The 18,105-nt window shown below is 38.6% G+C and overlaps 1 protein-coding gene across 1 annotated transcript in view; it reads right to left on the reverse strand.

Moving 5' to 3' along the window:
• The window catches only part of DLC1 (DLC1 Rho GTPase activating protein), a 261,325-nt gene extending 246,332 nt beyond the window's left edge, over window positions 1–14,993 (reverse strand). Inside the window, exon 1 of the mRNA XM_027635751.1 lies at window positions 14,977–14,993. The gene's annotated coding sequence lies outside the window, so the exon portion shown is untranslated. The remainder of the gene's footprint in view (window positions 1–14,976) is intronic.
• Between the last annotated feature and the right edge of the window lie 3,112 nt (window positions 14,994–18,105).

Below are 18,105 nucleotides of genomic sequence, written 5' to 3' on the forward strand. Positions count from 1 at the left end.
AAGCTCCTGAAATGAAACAGAACAATCAGAATAGATTTGAGAGAGCTGCTAAAAGGATGGGGTCATAACCAGGACACAATTTATTACCAAATCAAAAGCATTGATTTGAACACAAATGAGAATCTAGCTATAAAAACATTCACACAACCCACCTATCTTAAGAAGATTTTACTGTGAGACACACTGCAGGTTGATGTTTGGGCAGATATCACCAATGAAGGCAAAGGAAGAAAAGATGAAGCTTCTGCTGACTCTGAAAAAGAAATATTGACTCAGAGCCAAGACTTTCTTGCTATGCAAGAAGCTGTACCATAGAGACCAAAGTGGACACAACCACCCACTTCCCCAGATGTGTCAGCTGGTAGCTATTTATGTTTAGATATAATAGACTTTATTATAAGTAACTGGTCTAATCCTAAATTAATACCTTCCATTTATTTTTCCAGATTATACTCTGAAAGTTACCACAGCAGATTCCATATGGTAAAAGTGGTAAAAAAGAGCAGCTATATTGTAGGATTTATATAGAATCATTTTCTCCTTCTGCACTCTGAGAAGTTCTTTTCCTGAAACTAAGCAATAGCTTCATAAAGTGCTCTTATCTGTTCTTACTTGCTTTCCTGTCATTCCTTCTACAGTAACTCCCCGCTTCTCTCTTACTTTCTTAAACTGACCAGCTTCACAGTAAAAATTTACTACCACATGGTACACCCTACCCAATCTTTTGTCTTTATCATCAAGCAGATCACTTTTATCTTTTTGCTTTATCTACTCAAATTTGGAACAACAACATCTTCTTAGAGCAGGGCACAAACCAACCTTATAAAGTTGTGTATTAATTCTTGTAATACATGAAAGGCATGTCATAAAATCCCTCTAAATAGTATTTTTTCTGCATGTTTTATTTGGAACATTTCAGTGGTAAGATATTCTCAGCAAGTATAGAGCTACAAATCAGTCAGTCTAACCTCTATGCCTGGCAAGATCAAGGATCAGGTCCTCCTGGAAACTATGCTAAGGCACATGGAAAATGAGAGTGGGATGGTTTCACTAAGGGTAAATTGTGCCTGACAAATTTTGTGGTCTTCTGTGATAGGGATACCGCTTTAGTGGATGAGGGAAGAACAACTGAAAAGCACCTGTACTTGTGCAAAGCATATTACATTGTCCCACATGACATCCTTGTGTCTAAACTGGAGAGATATGGATGTGATGGATGGACCACTCAGTGGACAGGGAATTGGCTAGATGGTTGCACTCAGAATTGTGGTCAATGGCACCATGTCGAAGTGGAGAGCAGTGATGTGTGCAGTTCCTCAGGGGTTGGTGTTGGGACTGTTACTGTTTACCCCTGCCAGGCAGGAGTAACTCTTGTTTTATTAATGAATTCCTTGGAGTGCATTAAAGTAAATTGATACTAGATGATCGGTGTTTACCTATATATATAAGTATACATATATATATATGGTTTATTTTAGAACAATTTTGTTCTAAAGGAAAACAGATATGTGGCTGTTTTGGTTGTTATTACCTATAGTAACATGGCAATATAAAGCATAAAGGTATTGCAAAGGAAAACAGGTGTTTAGGCATTTTAGTTGTAATATAGCAACTAATATAACCCAATAAAATGTGTAAGTGAAAAGAAAGAGAAAGAGCACCCAAGGAAGTGTGTAAAGGAAAAGAGACAGAGAGAGAAAGAGAGAAAGAGAGAGGAAATAAGGAAAGAAGGAAAGAAAGAAGGAAAAAGAGAAAGAAAGAAAGAAAGAAAGAAAAAGAAAGAAAGAAAGAAAGAAAGAAAAAGAATAAAAGTTTTATAGTCACTACTTAAAGGTCTTTGTCGAACTTGGTTGTTGGTGTCTTGGTCCATCAGGGAGTGGTGGGGGAGAGAAGCCTGTGAAACAAAGTTTGATGCGTTTATGTACCCTCAGAAACTTTCCTGGTGCCTTTGCCAGATGTGTGCGGAGGGGGGCTGTTGGGAATGTGTGCACACAGGGGCCTTTGACACTGCCTGGCCCATAGGAGATAAACATTATACACCCAGAGAGTTCCACTGGTTTCCTTTAGATAGGCATCACACACCCAAAGAAGCATGACACACCCAAGACTTTGCCCCTAGGGCCTCCACAAATCTAGCAATCTGTGAGCTACTGCCTCCCCCCCTCAGCATTATCGTCAGTCCCCTGGCAGGAGGCTTGCACAGCTCAGTCCAGTAGCAATGTTCCAAGGCAATTAAAAAAGCTCAGTCCCTCACTCATGGACAGTGGGATTGAATGCATCCTCAGCAAGTTTGATGATGACACCAAGCTGTATCAACAGTATTACTTTATGTTACCACATACTCTGTATTCCCAAAGTGGGACACCCCTGCTCCCCCCAAACTGAATGGATAACACACCAATATTTTGGCAGCGGCTGAACAGTGCTTGCATAGCACTGGTGTTTTCTTCCCTCCCCACTCTACCTCCACCAGTGAGTAGGGCTCGGTGTTTACAAGAAGTGGGAGGGGACAGCTGACTTATAGTGGTCAAAGGGATACTCCACACTATATGGCATCATGCTCAGAAATAAAAAAGGGAAAGAAGGAAGAAGTGAGGACAGTCATGGTTATGGCACATCTTCCAGAGTAGCTGTTATGCTTGCTGAAGCCCTGCTTTACAGGAAGTGGCTTAACATCTGCCTGCTGATGGGAAATAATAAATAAATTCCTTATTTTTCTTTTGTTTTGTTGCCTGCTGCCATCCCAAACAAGGAGGACTCACACTACTATTCATTAATATCTTGTTTTTCCTTGGTTAAAAGTAGCCCAGGTTACTAAAACTGGATTGAGAAACTGATGAGTAATGTGATGGCACTACAATCTTAAAATTAAGTCACACATCTACTGCCTCAAGGGATGTCTGCACTAAAAGTTTTGACATTTTACCATGAAATTGAGTGACCCTTCATACACTGAGAGATGTGTGCTTCTAAAGTGCTTGGGAAGATTTCATGTTGCTCTGCAATTCTGAGGTGAACTCTGTGCAGATCTTCACCAGAGAACATTTTCTTATCCTGAATTTTTGCTGCTAGTTACCTCAGCAATGTGGCACAGCAACTTTCTACCCACGCGTTTGTCTAACAGGTTCAGAAAAAAGGACTCTAAAGCATGAAAAAAAAAGCCCTCCAAAGCAAGCGGTCTATATCATCAGTTTCTTCTCCAGTGGTAGATTAATTGCCCACAACGACAAAACTGATGTGAAATTCCCAGGGCTTTAGTTCACAGAACCAATGCCAGAGAGTAGTAAGCAGACAAATACATCTTCTCAAGCAGTGTATTTACAGTCACCAAGTTCAATTATTTCTTTATCCCACGGAAAATGGTGTGAGGGTTTTCACAGAAGAGATGACTAATGAGATGGTAAGAGAGGAACCATGGAAGTTTCAAGAGTGACTGCAGAGGCTGTGGGTTGCAGTCAGGTCTGACAGCTTTTTATTCTGTATCCAAAAGTGCAGCAATACCAGAGCCCTAGTCCTGCAACAGGACAAAGAAGCACCAGACTGCTCAGAAGATACTGAATACTTAATATGGAGGACATGTCATGAGGACACAATTGTAAATACATAGTAAAAAGACATAACTGTGTAGACAATGTCTAATGCTCTGCCTTTAGCACATTGCCAATTAGATCACACCCCACTGTCCAGTCCTGCTCTCTTGGATGGCTTTTAGCACAGCAGAGGTAGATGGTAGGAATGCTTTTCAGCACACGAGGAACAGAGGATAGAAATCCTCAAAACCAAGGGCAGGGAGAAGTAGGCCCTCAACAAGTAGTTCTTGTCAGCTTGGGAAATAAATTTAAAATGCTTCTGGTATGATGTGTTCCATGCTTTTTAGGGGAACTGAGAAGGAGAGAAATTATTAACAGAAGATGTAAAATTTCTTCAAAAAATATTTCCTTGGATTTTCAAGTTGGTCTCTTAAGTTCCATTCAAATAGAAAAGCACTAATAGGGTAAGAAATGCATTCCTTATTTCAGTATATAACATGTGCTAACACTTAAGTACCCTGGTTCAGCCACAGCTGCTCTCCCAGGACAGGTGCAGGTACATTCATAACTGCGGCATGTCAGATGTTCCACAGAATAATGCAGCCCACGCATAAAAAGCACAACAAAATTATGCACAGAACATTGTTTAAAATGTTGTGCTGTCTCCTGCACTATTTCCTCAAGCTTATTATACCAATCACCTGGAGCATAAATCTATCTTTAGCATCTGTTCTTTCTTCTAAAGCAGCTCTCCATTGCCCTTGACTGTTGCTTTTATATACAATTCTTTATCAAACCTAATTGGAAACAGCATTGAAACCAACACTTATCGCCTCCCCGTGCTGCTTAACCCTTTTGCATCCAGAACAGCATTGAACCTTGCACATGAGGATATAATCTTCTGAAAAGCAAAGTATTCTCTTCAGTGCTGAACTAGACAAGCCCTCCTCATCACTGGAGCTGCAAGGTTATCTAGATATCCCATGAAGAAAACAAGTTCAGAATTTCAGAATTTCAAGGCTGCCAGTTACGAACAGAGACAGAAACATCCTGCTGTATGAGTCTTATGGAGCTGACAAAAAAAAGCACAATTTGGTCCCTTACACTGCCATACATATTACAGTCACCTACTGGGATAGGTTTGGGGGTTATGATAAGAATTATAGAGATTCCTCAAAAATAAAATAGATTCAGTCAAGGTAGAGAGAACCTCCTCCCAGTTTAGTTCTAGTATTAGCATTAGTTATGGCAGTGTTGCAGAGAAAACAAAGTGCATTTTTTCTGTTTTAGTTTAAAACAAATAAAAAGAGAATAAAAGGATATATTTTATTTAAAAAAATAATCTTAGGTTAATGCTTGGAAAATGAATGATTCACAGGGTGCACTGCAGGTCACAGGGGAAGCATAAAGTCTTTAATTTCCAAGCATCATTGCTTTGCTTTCATTTGTGCTCCATGGTTATGTACCTAAATCTTTAAAAGCTTTGAATTTTGATCAGCTGAAACATATCTTTAAAGAAGATGTTTCATGGTAGAAATAGAATAAAGAACCTTTCTGCACAAAACATAATTGCATCTTCATAGATGAAATAACACGAACCTTTTAATTCTTTAACTGGTTTAATGGTGTGACTGCATATCAGCATTGCTTCATTTGACTATCAAATACATAGAAATTCAACCTTTCTAATTTTATAATTTCAAACTGATGTTTTGGGGCTACATACTATATAATCCATAATAAATAATTTATTTGCTAAAGAAAAGAGAGAAATCATTAAAAAACAAAGTCACTGTCATATGAATATGAAGTGCCTTACAAGTGACTCATAAAAACCAATAGGCTTTACAAAGTCAACATTAGATGTATTTCTAAACCACAAGTGTGGGTAAGTCTATGACAATATCCTCCAGCAATTTATAATTTCCCTCAACTCATGCATTACATCAGCTCCAAGATATTCCTATATGCGTTTAGAGTTTAACTAATGACAGAAAACTTTATTCACTTTCTCCACATTCCATATTTTTCCTCAAATCTCAAATGTCAGATATTTTGAATTACAACTTTTTTCCAGTCAAAACAAATATATTAAAAGGAGAGCTACTGTGGGTCCATCTTTCCATAGTACCTTCAGCTCAGACTCCTTCCTTTGTGATGGAAATTTGAACTTTTAGGTTATATGGGTTGAGGTTAAATCTTCAGTAGTGTCCCTGATCAACAGAATGACCAGCCATGTAACTTATGAAAAAATGTAAGTACTGTGGGGTATTAAAGTCTGTAACTGTTGTAAATATTTAATATTCTTCTGCCTGAGATGATACAAAGAATGGAACATAGCACAAATATCCAATATTTTACCTTACTGCTCTAGTTATTAGACTATTTTACAAGAAAGATAACTATACAATCACCAGATATACGTTAAACACATTTTGGCAACTCTTCCTGAATGAATGCCTTTCTCCAATGTTTAAATATTCCTTTCTCTAAATAATTAATACCTGCAGGTTACATATTTTTGTGTCTCTACTTGCATATATAATCATATGTACAGTCATATCACTCATCTAAATATGAATAAATATTTAGTCAAATTATTCTTCTCAATAACTGCTTTCACACATTCACACAGCTTGCTTGCACTTATCTTGCTATGTTGTGGATACCTGATGCAACAACTCCAGTGATAATCATGCTCACTTTTATTTGAATACTCAAATAGGTAACTTTTAAACTACATTCGTGAAAACAGCAATGTATTTATCTTAAACTGTCCCTTAATAGACTGTGTCCAGGCTTCCATTGTGTTCACAGAAGGCAGTTGTTCCCCTTTCCACAGCAGAGTTGCATCGAATTCATAGGAGCATAAATCCCATGCTTGTTTCCTTCTTTTCATGGTTGTTATACTGAGGTCTCAGGTTAAACATGCATCAAAACACTCTCAACACAGTTTTCAGGGATTCTCTCCAGGGAGAAGGCCTCAACCAATTCCCCTGTAAAAGTTTGTGTTCCCTCAAAGTGTGTTGCATACCTCTGTTCCTTTACCCAATCCAAATATCCTTCTTAAAAATCAAAGGTTTCAAATTTCTTTTTGTTGTGAAGAGAATTTAATGTATATTACCAAAACTATGAATGTTTTTAGCAAATAATAGCATTGAGTAACTAACAGATTTATTTTAGTGATTTACGTTCATGGGTTAGAGCATTACAGAATCATTTAGGTTGGAAAAAATACTTAAGATCAAGTCCACCACTAAATCATGTCCCTAAGTGCCACATCTACATGGCTTTGAAATATATTCAGGGATGGTGACTTCACCACTTCTTTGGGCAGCCTGTTCCAATGCTTGACAGCCCTCTCTGTAAAGAAATTTTTCCCAATAAGCAACTGGGAAAACCAAAACCTCTTCTGGCACAGCTTGAGGCCATTTCCTCTTGTCCTATTGCTTGTTACCTAGGAGAAGAGAGTGACTGTGACCTCGCTACAACCTCCTTTCAGATAATTGTACAGAGAGATAAGGTCACCCCTCAGCCTCCTTTTCTCCAGAGTAAATGGCTCTAATTGCCTCAGCTGCTTCTCACTGGACCTGTGTTCCAGAACCTTCAACAGCTCTATTACTCTTCTCTGGACTCGCTCTAGCACCTCAATGTTTTTCTTCAAGTGAGAGGAGGCCCAGAACCGGGCATAGTTGTGGCCTCACCACTGCTGAGAACAGGGTAATAATCACTGCCTTGTCCTGCTGCCCACACTATTTCTGATATAATAGGCCTTCTTGGTCACCTGGGCACACTGCTGGCTCATGTTCAGCTGACTGTCAACCAGCACCCCCAAGTTCTTTTCCACTGGGCAGCTTTCCAGCCACTCTTCCCTCAGCCTGTAGTGCTGCACAGGGTTGTTGTGAACCAAGTTCAGGACCCGGCTCTTGACCTTGTTGAACCTCTTACCACTGGCTTCAGGCCATCGATGAAGTCTGTCCAGATCCCTCTGGAGAGCCTTCCTGCCCTCCAGCAGAGTGACACTCCCATCCAACTTGGTGTCATCTGCAAATTGACCAAGAGTGCACTTGATCCCCTCATCCAGATTGTTGACAAAGATATTAAAACAAGACTGGCACCAACACTGAGCCCTGGAGAACACTGCCAGCTGGATGTAACTCCATTCATCACCACTCCCTGGGCCTGGTGATCCACCCCGTTTTCTACTCAGTGAACAGTATTTCTTATAGAAGCATCTATGAAAGCCCCTTCAGCCCAAGTGACTGTATAAGTAAGGCCCCCTTTTACAGCTTGTAGCTTGAGTAACCTTTTGGCAGAAAAGATTCTCTTTCAGATACTTAGAGGGTTCTTTTCCAACTTTCCCAATCAAGAGTCTAGAAATTTAGTTTAATTCTTAACATTTACAGAAACAGCAGGCTATACAGACAGGAAACAAAAAGCAAGCAAGTAGCATGTCCCTAGTGTCTGTAAACTTGCCTCATTTTAAACAGCATTTTTCACATTTCTTCTTCCATGTGTCAACTATTTAGGTTAAAAACACTTTTTGGACAACAGTTTTTGCCTGTTACCTAATTAAAACTTGCTATAACACTTTTTACACTTGATAAATAATGCATAGCAAAACAAGCTTATGGCAGGTGAATATTAATGGCAGGAATTAGAGCACAGAAACTAATCTATAGTCAGAGAACACCAAAGCATAGAGTACTAAGTGACATAAGTAGGCTAATTGGATTCTTCTTTCAGGGACTGCTTTTCTGCAAACATTAGAATGACCTGACAGAGATTTACTTGATGAATCTTGGGATAAGAAAGGAGGAAAATGCTTCTCTTTTGTGTCAAAGTAACAGACCTTTGTCTTGACATCAAGAAAAAAAGAAAACAAACAAACAAGAACTACAACGAAAACCACAATACAAGAAAAGAGATGCAACTAGTACCTCAACGGTATATTATTTTTTCTTCCTCATTTATTTCAAGAATTAAAATAGGTCTTCTTACTCTTTTCACAATCCTTCTCCCATCCTTGACAAAGACCACTCAGACTGTTAAAATAAGACAGCTGAAGAAAACAACTATAGAAGTTCTGCCCAAGTATTTTGCCATACAGTATCTTGATCAATGTCTGCACATGCTCTAGATGACCTGGTTTAAGAATAATATAGCTGCTCTCCTACTCACAAAGCATGAAATCAGCTTATGACTTGTGTATTTTTTGGTTTTCAGGAATTTATTTTTTAAAAAGTTGATAGTCATATGCCTTACTCAGTCCAATGAACTACAGAAGTGAAGATCAGTGCTGTTCAGTGGTAATTCACAAATACCTATCACAGTTTGTGTGTACCTCTGGTCTGTGAGTGGTAACCTGGGTAGAGCAGTCAAATTCCACACAGCAAGTGTGAGAGAGAGAGGGGGTAAATAGGAGCAGCAAGAGCTAATAGTCTACCCAGACCATTTCCTAATTAAAGGTGGGAAATACCTTCTTCACTTCTGGCTGCAACCTGTCCAAAGGCTCACCTACCCAGCCTGCTCAAAGTCCAGAATCAAGGTGAGCCAGTAGAAAACTTTGAGGGAAAATATGAGTAATGACATGTCAACAAGGAACTGCTAGGAGTAAGCTCACACTGTGCTACAGCTCTATCAGAGATAGAATTTATTAATTGTATATTTGATAGAACTCAAATAGCTTGACTGACAACTGAAATCCAACTTGAAATCCAGAAAATTATAGCATCATATTGAATATCTTCAGACCACCAACTCTTAATCTTATACATAGCTATATTCTCTATAGTAAAGATACAAGGACTCCCTGAAACAACATCTCAGCCTTGGCCTTATTGATCACCATAACTGGTCTACTCTGGCCTCAAATTGGGAGGTCTGGAGACACGCCATCTATAACGCAGCTGTCTCCTTCGAGAACACATGCAGGATCACTCTCGAGGAAAAAAGGCAACGCAGAAAGAACCGTGTCTTGCAGAATACACCATCTAAGGAGTCTTTCTGCTGTGCCTTTTGCAATCAGGTATGTCTGTCACGTATTGGCCTCATAAGCCACCAGCGTGCCTGTAGCAAATGTGGATAGTGCCTTCCCAAATCTTCGTTCGCGAAGCCCAGCCACGATGATGATTCTCTATAGTATTTAAGTCTGTTCTGTTGTCAACAGCTATTACAGAGGGAATGGAGCGTGTTTATACCATGTTTCCATTACTGGTACTTGTGTAGGTTTCCCTTTTAAAAGCTCAAACTAAAATAGGAAAGTCAGGTTGAGGCACAAAGCCATCTCAGACTAAATTTAGGAACAAAGCAGCTGTGCTGGCAACTGTGTTAATTTACAGAAAATCTCTGGATAAAGGAGTTTACCTACAGTTACCTACACCTAGGTTTCTCCTACTCTTTTGGATGCCAAAAGGTCTCTGAAACTCTCCAGAAAATTACTTTTGTCCCTTTCGGTCAGGAAAGATTCCGTTGGTACTTTACTGGTATAAAGTCAAGGCACAAACTCAGAGTATCAGAGAGCTGTCTGAAAAAATATTACCCTACGTTATACAAGTTTCTAGAAAGATACATAACTACACTTGTATGACTTTTGCTGATTCAATAGAGTGCTCAATTAAGTGAATATAAGATCAAATAAAGCTGTAGAACTTTCAGTAGCATTAGTTGAGTCTAAATAGAATTAACACCTAAATAAATTATCCAGACCGCTTCTGTAAAACTGATTGCTAAAACTGTTTTGACAGGACTTTTCTACAGGGAAGGGATAAGTTAAGTAAATAAAATGGTAAAACTACAAGTACGTTAAATGAATTATTACATAGATAATTAACATGTACCTCATTGCTCCTTATACATCAATTCAGATTTGATATATTGCCAAGATATCTTTTCAAAGCCACATCTTAATGAATTGGTACATGAAAAGTATTGCATTTCAAAGATATCTTTGTATTTTCATATATATAACAGAAATTAATTTCATATCTGAATTTAGAGCTTCATACTTTGGCTCATGTTTACATTGTGAAAAAAACCCTAGAAATCTAAATTTGTTTATATCTGTACATGTACTTTAAGTGGCACACAATTTGTTCTACATCTGACACACTGATTTATGCATCTGTATAATACACAGCCATAGGTAAACCTTGGGATGCAAGTATCTCATTAGTTTACAGATTATTATTATTCAGCAAATAACACTGAAATCTTGTAAACTTGTCCATTCATTTGGTTTTGGGTTATATATATCCATACATAATAGAAAACTAAATATTTCCATGTCAAGCCAAGAACAAGTTTCTTTGGGTGTAATTGTTAGACCTCAAGCACCACATACACACTCTTGATACATATGTGTGTATTTGTACTATATCAGTGGTTTTATCACACAAGAAGTTTACTTAAAACACAAATACTTCATTATCATGACTTCAAACCGATCATTATGAAGTTAGCTTATGGCAGAACAAAGATAGTAAAGTGGAGGAAGGTGCCTTCTGTATAGACAGTAGTTACTGAAGGAGGAAATTTGGTCAAGTGCCATTTGTTTTTTTTCTGCTGCTGCCTCCTTCCCTGTTATGGCTCTGTGTTCAGTATTTGACCATAGGATCATCTCATTTCTATTTTATTGCAAATTTCTACTTCAAAAGAGGGTTCCTCAAAACATTTTTTAGCTATATGCTATACTACTATCCTATGCTCTTCTACATAGCTACTAGTCTTTTGGGGTTATGGGTTGGTTTCCATTGTAAGAACAGCTATTGCATTTCAGTGGTTGCCTCTTTCAAATTCTTAGGAGACAACTAGGCATGGGAAAAAATACCCCAGAATGAGACAAGTAAGAGTAGATGTAGTTTGTGCAAATCTACTTGGGCATAAGCTACCGAATGGATAGAGATTTCCAGACCAATTACTGCATTAACAAGTAATTTTGTCTCTAGGGAGAAAAAAATGCAATTGCAAATGTTAAAGATAAATCAAGTGAAGGACAGAAATGAGGGAAAACAACAAGGTGGAGCAAGGAGATACTCCAAAAAGGTTTGTTTGTACTATGCATCTTAATTTCTGTACAATTCACTCCTGTGGAAGGATCATACAGTAATTTTGTAAATAAATACTGAACTCAGAATATGCAGCAAAACAGAGGTTTGTTTTTTTTTTTTTCTGTTTGTCTGCGATAAGCATTTATAGGGCCAAGTATCACCATGAGAAGTCCTCCTGTCATTCTGAGGTGCACATAGCAGACCCAGTAAGTTAACAGCCTTATTAGCTACCAGCTACTAGCCAGTTTGGTATGAGCAGATATAGGGGACTTACTAAGGAGATACTGTCAGTATACTCTATGATGACTGCTTGTCCTCAAGGTTCTGCACAATATTATCAGTAAAATCTCTATTCCTGTAAATATTTTTTACCAGACCTCAGTAGAGACAGAAGCAAAGGAAAAAAGTATCACTCCATCATGCTCTAAGCCTTGTTTGTGAGGCAATTTTACCACAGTCAGCATGGACTTATTGAGAAACCCAGCAACAAGAAATTTTAAGAGCTCAAAGCTGCTTCTCTGATAAAAAAGTGGTTGAGGTGCTTGGGAAGATAATATTACCAACAGTGTGTCGACATTTCTGATATTAATTCTTCTTTTACCTTCTGACAACATTTTTCCTGGACAGAGAAACGCCTCTGACCATTTTCCCCTCCAAACTGCACTCTGTAGTGTCCTCTGGTTTTTTATTATTACTACTTACTGTTCAAAATGCAATAGAATGGATTGCAGGAGGCAATTATATATTAAGTCACTTTTGACAAAGTTACTCTTATCCTGTTATAAAACTTGTGTAGTAGGGGCAGAATAACAGTTCACTCTGCAGTAAACAGAAGTAGTAACACAGGTTTTTCCTTGCCAGGCAAGGAAGGGTGAAATGATTTCTCCCTCCCTCTCTCCCTACACAATATGTTTGTATTTTGCATACCTCCTAAGTTTCTAAGGTACGCAACTTATCTTCTCACTATACAGTGAGATTGTACTTAGGTCAGAGTGAGAGTTATGCAACGACGTAGGAGTTTCTTCTCTCTGTAGTTTACTAACTACAAAAACATGAATTATAAGCATGATTATAGAATAAGGCTAGCAGGCAGTCTTATTAGTGTTGAATACGTTCAAATTCTATATAAACCAAGAAACAAAACAACTACTTGCTCAGGACAGCTCTGTTAGTCCCAGGTACCAGTACAGAACACTGTTCATATTGCACAGCACCTCCCTGAAACCAAGTAGCTGAAACTTAGTAAGTCCCTGCTCAAGAGCCTGGGAGGTAGGAGCCAGACCCTGCGATAGTAGAATGAAATTGTTAGTCTAAAATTCGTTCACCCCCAAAACATATGTGTTTAGGTCAATCCAGAAGAGGTCCTAGGTCTGAAGGGTGAAATTAGGGCTGCCAAGCTGTCGTGTGCCTGTAATTTTTGTGGTGCATGGTTCTCAGTGAGACATCCCCTCTGTCTCTAACTTTGAAGAGTCATTCTGATATCTCCATATTAAAATTGTATCCCAGGGTTTGGACACATCTTCATACCTGTCATGACATCATCTATGTCTTCAGTTCATCAGCCACCCCAAGGAAAAAGACAGAGTGATGCTGTTACCTTGTGCCAAACTCCTATCCAGCTTGTCAGAACATAGACAGGTAGATGGAGCACTGGCAATAGGCAGCTCCTTGTTATCTCTCACTGCTTTAATTTTATATTTCACTGTGTCTTGATTTAAACATGAGTTAATTACTCCATTTAGCTTCTGCAGCTGAACTGCATTTTTTCTGAAACTTTGTTTCCTTCTTTTTCCCAATATTTGATGGCCTTAAAATCGAGACATTCAGGATAGCTGCAGTTGGATGAGCAATGAGAAGACATAGAATCATAGAATAGTTTGGAAAAGACATCCAAAAATTGTCCAGTCGAAGTCCCCTGCAATGAGCATGGACATCTTCAACTAGATTGGCTTCTCAGAGGCAGAACCAACTGACGGATGTGGGCTTTCACTGACTACAAGTGGGTGTGCAGAATTAGCAGTGGGTGTGCAGAAAAACAAAGTTAATTCTGATCACTGTGTTCCTCAAAGATGGAAGAGTTGTAGGAAGTGCAGGAAAAGAAGCTGGTTTTCCTAATTTTTTTTTTTTGAGACCTGGATAATCACTTAATTGTTATTACATTTGTGATATCTGAATCCTAGTAAGGAAACTTACTAGGATTTGGACTAGGACATGAGTAAGGGTCTAGATGTCATTAAATAATGTTCTTGATCCATATGTCAATGAAGTAAGTTATGCTGTATGTAGCCGGCTATGCAGAAAAATAAAAATCTACTTCAACAAAACTGTGTTATATTTCCTCATACAGTAATTTGGAGATCTAATAGTATGTAAAATACAGAATGTATTTCATAAATTGAGGTATTTCCAAGCACTCACACAAGCTTTTAAAATCTGACAGTATAGGAAAATTTTCAGTGCAGGTTAAAATGATTTTTAGTCACTTACAGTTACAAGTAGGTGCTCTATACATCACATTGACAACTTAAATCTCCAAAATATAAAAGCTGAAGATCTTTGCCCTACCTAAAAGCATTTTGCTGGGTAAAACCAGGGAATTTCAATTAAGAATAAATGTGCAATTACTTTAAGGAAGAATAAAACCAAGTTTTCCATTAGGAATATATAAGCAGCTGTTAAAAAAAAATAAAATATTGTCAATACTGTCTCTTCATTCAATTAACTCCTAACCTTCAAGGCCACAGATCATTTAATTTGTCACCATGTCGATTAGGCAGCTCTACATTTTGAGAGCACTTCTATGCCATTAGGTTATTAGATCCAGCTAATTTCTTTCCCTAGAATTACATGAATACATTTGACACATTCATTAGCTAATGAAGTTAGAAGATTCATACCAAAGCCTTTCTGTAACTATTGAGAACTACCATTATCAAAACACTGATTTGGAGACAAAATACGTATCCTTTTTCAAGATATAATATGCAACAACTAATATTTTGAAACTAAAATTGCTATTTTCTTGCTGCTGCGAAGCTACAAGAAACAAGGAAATGATGTTAAGCAACAAAAGAATCCTAAATACTAACTCTCAATATCATTAGTAATTTAATCTCTTAAGTACAAAAGCTCTCCCTAGTTGTATTAAAATATATTTGAACTATATTTCCTCTCCAAACAGTAAGGCAATCTTCACATCTGCTTGGCTGAATTGAAATGCACTAACCCCAATAAGGTATTTTTACAGAGCCAGATTCAGAGGACTTAAAAAAAAAAACTTTTTTTTTCATATAAATTGAGCTGATGCTGTAATATCTAAAGGAATTTTATTTACAGCAAATAAATAGAAATTATTCCTTATTTTTTCATGAGGTGCATAAAAGAAAGCATTCTCCTACCTTAGTCAAAGACGCTTGCTGCTGACTGACTGGAGCAATTTTACTTGCATCCTAGTAAACTCTTGAGCAGTAATCCTGTTACGTGTCTACAGCAGTTTCATGGGGGTGGGACTTATGTGTAATAATGAATTCACCAGGGAATCTTCCCTTTCAGAGAATGCTGCTGCAGACAAGGAAGCCACGCTATGCTACTGTCACAAGCTCTTGGATGATTAGGTTAAGGCACAGGGACTAAGTACATGTATATTCATACAGTGACCCAGTCTCAGATATTTCCTATATGCTACAGCTTTGACAGGCTGAAAACTGCAGTATGTTTTACAGGGAAAATGTATGTATACATGTGGATGTATATACATTTTATATAATTAAAAAAGGAGAATCGCAAAAGGTACGTATGAAAAAATTACCTATTTAGTCTACAGAGGTGTGGCAAAATAGCATGTCTGGGTCTAGTAGCAATTCTAACCATTTAATCTGAGAAGCAGAAACTCAGTGAGAAGTCAATCATGCCAACCCTTTCCTAAAAAAAAAATTAAGAGTTTCTTAATCCTAAATGATAAGCTGCATAAAAAGCAGACACACATCCACCCCACTGGCTATCTCTAATTTCCCCTGTAGAGTGGCAGCACAGACCTAATGAAAAAGCTCTGTGATATGCTAACCCAATAACATCAAAAATAGCTGCCTGCAAGCTCTCCAACAAAGAGCAGTGATATTTACAATGATTGTTATTAAGATGTATGAGCAAAAAAACCTTGGAGAGTATGTGTGGTCACTTGAAATTGCAGACAACAAATATGAGAGCAAACCGATACTTTGGATGAAATAGATATATCTGGCAAGGTTATGGCAGTGAATATGACAAATGGTGAAGTGTCCTAGTAATCAAGCAACCGCTTTGGTAGAGCTGTAAGAAGAATGGTCATATGACCCCATTACTGGACTAAGTGAGCATATCATCCATTATTAAATCATTCAGCACTTCCCTTATCTCATTTACACATAAAAAGCAGAACAAAGCAAAATTTATGCCTAGATCTAAAACCAATGCAAAGCTAGAAAGTTAAAAATATGGACCAAATTAAAAGCACCTCTCCCAAGACTTAGCTAATATCTAAACTTGTGAAACTTCTGAAGGAATCAACAGAATAAATAAAAATAAAATTCCCTACATACCTCTAGATTCGCTTCTGTACATATTCATGGGTGTTCAACTGAATGCAACGTTGAGAATTTTGATGCCTAGAATTTTCAAAATAAGAAAGTGGGCCAAAAATAAATGTTCCTTTTCTTAAATCACAGAATGGATAAGGTTGGAAGGCACCACGGTAGGTTACCTGGTCCAACCTCCTTGCTCAAGCTGGGTCATACTGGGGCAAATTGCACAGGATTGTGTTCAGATGGTTCTTGAATATCTCCAGTGAGAGAGACTCCACAACCTCTCTGGGCAATCTGTTCCAGTGCATGGTCAGCTGCACAGTAAAGAAGTTCTTCCTCATGCTCAGGTGGAACTTTCTGTGCATCAGTTTCTGCCCATTGCTTTGTGTCCTATTGCTTGGTACCACCAAGAAGAGCCTGGCTCTGTTCTCTTGGCACCCTCCCTTCAGATACTTCTATTCATCCATGAGATCCCTTCTCAGCCATCTCTTCTGGAAGCTGAAAAGGCCCAGCTCCTGCAGTCTCTCCTCACAAGACAGTTGCTATTGTCTCATACTCATCTTTGTTGCCCTCCACTGGACCTTCTCCAGGATCTCCATGACTCTCTTGTCCTGAGGAGCTCAGAACCGGACACAACACTCAGATGTGACCTCACCAGAGCTGAGTAGAGGGGCAGGAACAACTCCTTTGACCTGTTGGCAGCGCCCTTTCTAGTACCCCCAGGATACCATTGGCCTTCTTGGCCACAAGGTCCACCGCTGGCTCACGGACAGCTTGTTGTCCAAGAGGACTAACAGGTCCTTCTCCACAGAGCTGCTTTAGCAGGTCAGCCCCCAGCCTGTACTGGTGCATAGGGTTATCCTTCCCCAGGTGAAGGAGCCTGCACTTGCCTTTTTTGAATTTCAGACAGATCTTCTCTGCCCATCTCTCCAACCTGTCGAGGTCCTTCTGAAGGGCTGCACAGCCCTCTGGGGTATTGGCCACTCCTTCCAGCTTTGTGTCATTAGCAAACTTGGATGAAGTACTAAAGTGCCTTCTGATCAAGTCACTAAGTTAAAACAATACTGGGCCCAGTATTGAACTTGGGGGAACACCACTAGTGACAGGCCTGCAACTAGACCCTGCATCACTGACTCTCTGGGATCTGCTGCTCACTCACTTCTCAATCCACCTCACTGTCCACTCATCCAGTCCACACTTGCTGCGTTTGTTAACGAGGATGTTGTACGAGACGGTGTTGAAGGCCTTGCTGAAGTCAAGGGAGACAATATTCACTGCTCTCCCCTCATCCATTCATGCATCCATCCAGGTAGCTGTTTCATCATAGAAGGCTTGAGGTTGCTCAAGTAAGATTTACCTTTAGTAAATCATGCTTTAGAAATCCAGTGATTCCATTTGTCTGTCACTTTTATAGCTTTCTTGTTAGCTAACTCACAACAGATACAAACAATCATACTTTTCTTCTGTATAAATTCCAGCATCCATTCAGGGTGTGAAAGACAAATTCAACTCCCTTCCCTTCAAATACAACCCGCATTTCCCAACTCTATGCAAGTGCCCTAATCTGCAAGTCATGAAGTGGTCTGTGTGCTTACCACACCTTCTTTTGAAACTGTCCCAACAGGGATACCACACTCAGGAATCTCTGTTACTTAGAAGACAAACCAAAAGAATAAACATCATCCTAGAATGTTCAAATATTACCTGAATAGCAGGTAACAACCTTATCTAAAGTAGAATCCTAAGGATTTTTTCAAGAGAAATGAAAAGAATATACAATTGCTTAACTCAAAACAAGAACGTTAAGGAAGAACAGTGAGGGAAGAGAACGATAACATTTAACTATGTCAAAAGCAACAGCAGAGATGTTTTCCATCTTTGTAGCAGATAGCTTAACAAGTAACAAGTTTAAGTTGCAAGAAAAAAGGTTTTTCAATGCCCAACATGGATCTACCAATAGAGAGGGAG

This window comes from Corapipo altera, unplaced genomic scaffold (genome assembly GCF_003945725.1).
Source record: "Corapipo altera isolate COAL_440 unplaced genomic scaffold, ASM394572v1 22b, whole genome shotgun sequence".
NCBI classification, from domain to species: Eukaryota; Metazoa; Chordata; class Aves; order Passeriformes; family Pipridae; genus Corapipo; species Corapipo altera.